The sequence below is a fragment of the Oryzias latipes genome, chromosome 18 (genome assembly GCF_053564925.1).
Source record: "Oryzias latipes strain Hd-rR chromosome 18, Olatipes_Hd-rR_3.1".
NCBI lineage: Eukaryota > Metazoa > Chordata > Actinopteri > Beloniformes > Adrianichthyidae > Oryzias > Oryzias latipes.
In genome coordinates, this window is record NC_136254.1 from 10,714,843 (window position 1) to 10,720,000 (window position 5,158).

Consider the following 5,158-nt stretch of genomic DNA (forward strand, 5'->3'; position numbering starts at 1 on the left):
TTATATATAAGTAAAAATATACTTATATTTAATTTAGAGCAAAAGCACAATGTAGACAAAATTATTTGATGTTTTTAACCTTATATGGTGTACTTTAACTTGGCCTAAGTTCAATTTAAATTTCTAGTCTTTGAGCTGTTAATTTAAGTTATTTTTTTTCTAATCATGCATTCTCATAAAAAAAGTAAATTGCTCTGTTACTACGTTACATTAAGTGTACATATTAGTACCTTTAACTTTTGTACCTACACAGGAAAAATGAGAGAGTACTTTTTTCGGAGTTACCATCAGCAATTTTTATTTAAGTAGGTGTAAAAACGTAGAGGAAATATGTTGGAGTAAACCAGCGAGACCACGCCCACTCTACTTTCTTAAGTTTCGTTTCTTCCGCCATTTTGTTATCCCGCAGCGGCCGGAGGAAGATAGAGGCTGTGACTGAGGTAAGTCTGCTAATTGCTCAAAAATAAGTTGGAAACTTGTTTTAAGCGGGTTCGGTTATTTTATCTGTAAGGAATAACTTTTTTGTAGTGGAATGCTGCTATTCCACCGTGTATGTGCCTGTGAGGAGATTGCAAACTACGAGCAGGAGTTAGTTTGCTAACGGTTAGCCTCAGCCGTTTGAAGTTCAGCTAAATGCAGCCATTAAATGAATTAAGCTGTTGTTTTTATTGGTGTTGTACCGCGTTCCGTTAAATACATTGAAATATATACATTTTTTTCACTAGATAATTCTGTCGCCGTTTTACCGATGTACGCTGGCGTTGATGCACCGGTTGTTGTTGCCTACCCCCCCCCCCCCTTTTTTTTTTGTCTTTCTGTCTTTCTTAGTAATGAAGCCAGCTACTTTTGAAACGACCAGCTCCATAATTCCTACTGATATTTATCAGGTCCGTCGAATTCAATGCGTTAATCATTTTAATCTGTAATGTGTAGGAGTCCAATAACGTTTTATTTTTTTTACACCGCAGTATGGCGGTCCTTCCCAATATGTCAGCCTGCCGTAGCTGCTGTGCGCGCGCAGCCACCATTTCTCGAATGCAAGACAGTGACAGAGACGGTTTAGGTTGTCATGATCGCTCATTGTTGGTCAAGCGAAGTTTACACTGTGTTGTTGATTTTGATCATTCTCCTGCAGAGATTATTTTTTTTAAATTGAGGTCCGTGATTCCAGATACTCGTCACGATTTCCCATACCAAAAACTCATCTATAAACCAGGAAAAAATATTTTTTTTTAATGAACTTCCAAGAAATAAATCTGTAGGTCCTTAGAAGCCAGTGCAATGTCGTCAATGTTTTTTTTTAGCAGTTCTGCAAATCCTGCAACATTGCTGTGGCAGCTAGTGTGAACTGTATATTTCCCATCACTAAAATGTATTCATTTATTTGGAACAGGGCTTAGATCTTAATAAATGCTGTGTTGGTACCTTTTGGTGTTGTAATGTTTTTTTCTTTTTTGTAATATATTATTTTTTTTCCCACCAGGAAAGATGCAAGCTGTGCGTGAACATGTCGAACGCCAAAAAAAAATGGTTTGAAGGTCAGCTGACCTACAAATCCTTTTGGGAATGCGGTGAGTGGAAACATCACAATTTCCAGTATTTTTCTTTACAGGAATCAGTCAACTTTGTGGATAAACTGTCAGCTGTAATGCAAACAGATTTTTTTAATTGCTTTTTAATTTAAAGATAATCTCTGTGCTGTATTCTAAACATAATTTTGCTGTGTTCACAGCTGCCAAAAAGTTCAACATCCATACCTTGGACTTGAAAGTGTTTGATGACTCAAAGACAGAAGTTGATGAGCAGGTTTTTGATCTCCTGTTGAAAAACCCAAACCTTGGTGTGTTGGAGATTTGTCTGTCCGAAGATACAAATCCAGAAGGTGAAGTTTTTCTTTTAAATTGTAATTTATCTATTTTGTTTTGAATGGTTTTGGGTAAATTCCCCTTTGATGCCTGAATTTATTTCCAAGGGAAATAATCTGAGTTTTTCCTTTTAAAGTACATGCTAAATTAAGAACATTTTTGAGCTGAAGAGTTTTGATTGTATATTTGCATCAATAGGAGTCTAAGGGTTAATGATTTCTTTGACAGGATAGTGTGGAGAACAAAACACGGGCAAATAAGTGAGTTTTTTATCCTATTGCTGTCTTAGACAAGATAATAAATCTGCTAAACTGTTAAGTCGGTCAGTATTTAAAAATCTTTGTTTTTACTTTTTTTGTTTTTGCTATCATACTAATTTAAATATTACAGTAACTGAAAGCTTTAATACTTTGACAGATCAGCCGAGTTGTCCTGCATAGAGCTGCAATACCAGTTCAAGTGGAGATACTGAAGTGGACTCAGATGACACCATAATATTACAACACAGTCCTACAACAAATGAAGACTTGAAGACACCTCTCTTTCCAAAGTAAGTAAATAATCTTTTCACAAAGTCATTTCAAGCATTCAAAGTCAGGCTGTCTTTCCAATTCAGTTTAGTTGTCAAACAGTGCAGTAAGGCAGATCATCCAAACTAGTTTAAAGTTTTCTAGGGAAACAGCAGATTGCACCGAGTAAGTCACAACACATTGAATACATTCTGGAATGCTGTCCTCATCATACATATAATTCATATAATTCTTCTGTATTTCCCTCAACAAAGCTCTGCATAATTAACAAGATATTGACTAAACGGGCGACAGTGGCTCAGGTGGTTGAGCGGGTCGTCCAATGACCGAAGGGTTGGCGGTTCGATCCCCGCTCCCACCAGCCAAAAAATGTTGTCCTTGGGCAAGACACTTCACCCTCCTTGCCTCCAGTGTGGCTCCACTGGTGTGTGAATGTGCATGAATGCTCCCGGTGATGGTCAGAGGGGCCGTAGGCGCGAAATGGCAGCCACGCCTCTGTCAGTCTGCCCCAGGGCAGCTGTGGCTACAACCATAGCTTATCATCACCAAGTATGAATGAGGAGTGAATGAATAATGGACACAATGTAAGCGCTTTGAGCATCTGGAAAAGCGCAGATAAATCCTATCCATTATTGTTTTTATTATTATACAAAGACAGACATTGACTATGCAGTTTTTGAGGGGGAAAAATGTTTTCTGGGACATGGTTTCTGTAGTTCAATTGGAATTCACCTTCAAGTTCTTGACAGGACTGTTTTGCAGAGTTAACCGGCCTTAACTTCCCATCATGCCATTGTTTACGCTCCCGTTACCTTACAGTCCCTCACAACCCCCAAGCAACAGAATTGGCGTGCAATATTGGAGCTATCCAGCCTTATAGATGTGAGCCAGATGCCAACTCAGACGAGGAGAATGAAGACAGGCGGAGCAGGGAGCTTGTGGCCTGCCAAATGTAGCTTGTACGTAACAACTACAAGCTTTCTCAAATTACATCTTTTCATCTGCTCCTGATTCATCCCAATTTGAGAAAATAAATATTCAGAAACACAGTTTTATTCTTAAATCTTATAACAATATGTCATCATAAAAATGCTACATTTTAAAAAATAACTTTCATTGGAGTGGGTCCCCCATTTTTAACATGTCGCAGTATTTTTCTCATGATGGGCACGTTTAAAAGAAAACGTTTAAAACTGCACATCTGAGTATTCACTCAAATTGGGATGAATCAGGAACAGACAAAATAAATGCAGTTTGAGGAAGCTCTCTATTGTGACGCAACACATGAAATGAGGTGGGTCCGAGTCCCTCTGCTCTGCTCTATTCTGATGCGTCCACTTGCAGACAAACAGATCCAGTAACATCTTCATCATACTTGTCTGAGCTTGATCTAAACTATGGCCAGAAAGCTTCAATATTGCTCACCTTTTTGGTTTCACCACTGTTAGTTTTAGGTTGGAAGGACTGCACAAACTGTCTTTAAACATCATCTCAAAGTGCTTTAACCCCAGTAATCAGTGCTTGCAGTTGTATTTTTTATTATTAATATGGACTTTTAAATTTGATCCAATAGGTGGTTGCTGTCATTGGTGAGGATGCATCATCCGTTGAAGGTCATGTGAATGTCCTGCATATCCAGTACAGCAAGGTGCGAGAGGATATACCCGGTATTAAAGAAGTACCCTTTCTTGAAGACAACCTCAGGGGTCAGTGACATTTTAAATCAGTTCTCAGCTTAAAATACATTTTGAATGTCAATATAAGCTGAGACATCTGCTAAAATGACCATTAACAGCTTTAACTCAATTGTAAAAACATTGTAATTTTCTAAACCCATATATAAATATATAGTCATTCAAGCCAAGTAATATTTATACAATGAGGTCACTAAAGGGAAATGGCAACAAAGAATATTAGAATGTTTTATGTCTTTTGTTTGTTTTAGTTAGTGAATGATTAATTTTCTAATTTTTTTCTATTTTCAGTTGTTTGATGATGACCGAATGCATCCATCACCTGTCAGGTTAAGCCAGCGCTTCAAGGACGGCGTTTACCAGTATTGTGCCAAAGGTGCTTGAGCTTGTTCAAAGAAAAGCTCCATTAGCCAAAGTCTCCAAAGAAGCAAGAGAAGAGAAGAGATGCTTGCAGAGGATCTACTAGGTATTGACATAAACGTAATCCTTGGTAATCTTTAGTGTGTTTTATAGTTCTTCTTTTTAGAATTCGTATCAATATTATCTTATCACATTTATGCATTTTATTATTTAAATTATGCATTTAAACTTGGTTCTAAGTTTACTTTTTTATTATCTATTTTTAGAAAATGTAGAATGCTGTAGAAAGATGTACTTAAAATGAGGTCTAGTGCTTCTTTTGTTATGTCACAAGTTTTATTTCATGGTTTAAAAATGGTAACTGAAGTGCTATGTGCTGTTTACAATTGATCAAATGTTAAGGTTATAGTTACAATGAATGCAATGTGAACTGAAGGAAAAATATAGATTTTTCATTATTGTAAAATTGCTAATAATTGTAAATATATGCATCCTGTTGTGACGCTGTGAAGCTTAAAACATTCATACTGTGAAATGTCAGAATTGTAATTGTTTTGAATGTTTAATAAATGTGATAAACAGTATACTGGTCTTTTAATGTGCTGTATCTGGTACAAATTTGCCATCAAAGGGTACAAAAGGCTTGTCACTGGGGCAGTACCCTTAAAAGAACAAATTTGTACCTTTTTTAAAGGTACATTATGGTACC

At 36.8% G+C, this 5,158-nt stretch overlaps 1 long non-coding RNA gene across 2 annotated transcripts; it reads left to right on the forward strand.

Annotated features, from left to right (window-relative positions):
* Positions 1-276: 276 nt before the first annotated feature.
* Positions 277-5,033, forward strand: LOC111946332 (uncharacterized). Of its 2 annotated transcripts, XR_013650946.1 has the most exons (6): positions 278-440; positions 1,484-1,571; positions 1,733-1,882; positions 2,094-2,415; positions 3,969-4,101; positions 4,381-5,033. It is a non-coding gene; the product is annotated as an uncharacterized LOC111946332 (long non-coding RNA). The 2 variants fall into 2 exon arrangements; XR_002872013.2 differs by having other exon boundaries at positions 277-440; positions 1,733-2,415.
* The last annotated feature ends 125 nt before the right edge of the window (positions 5,034-5,158 follow it).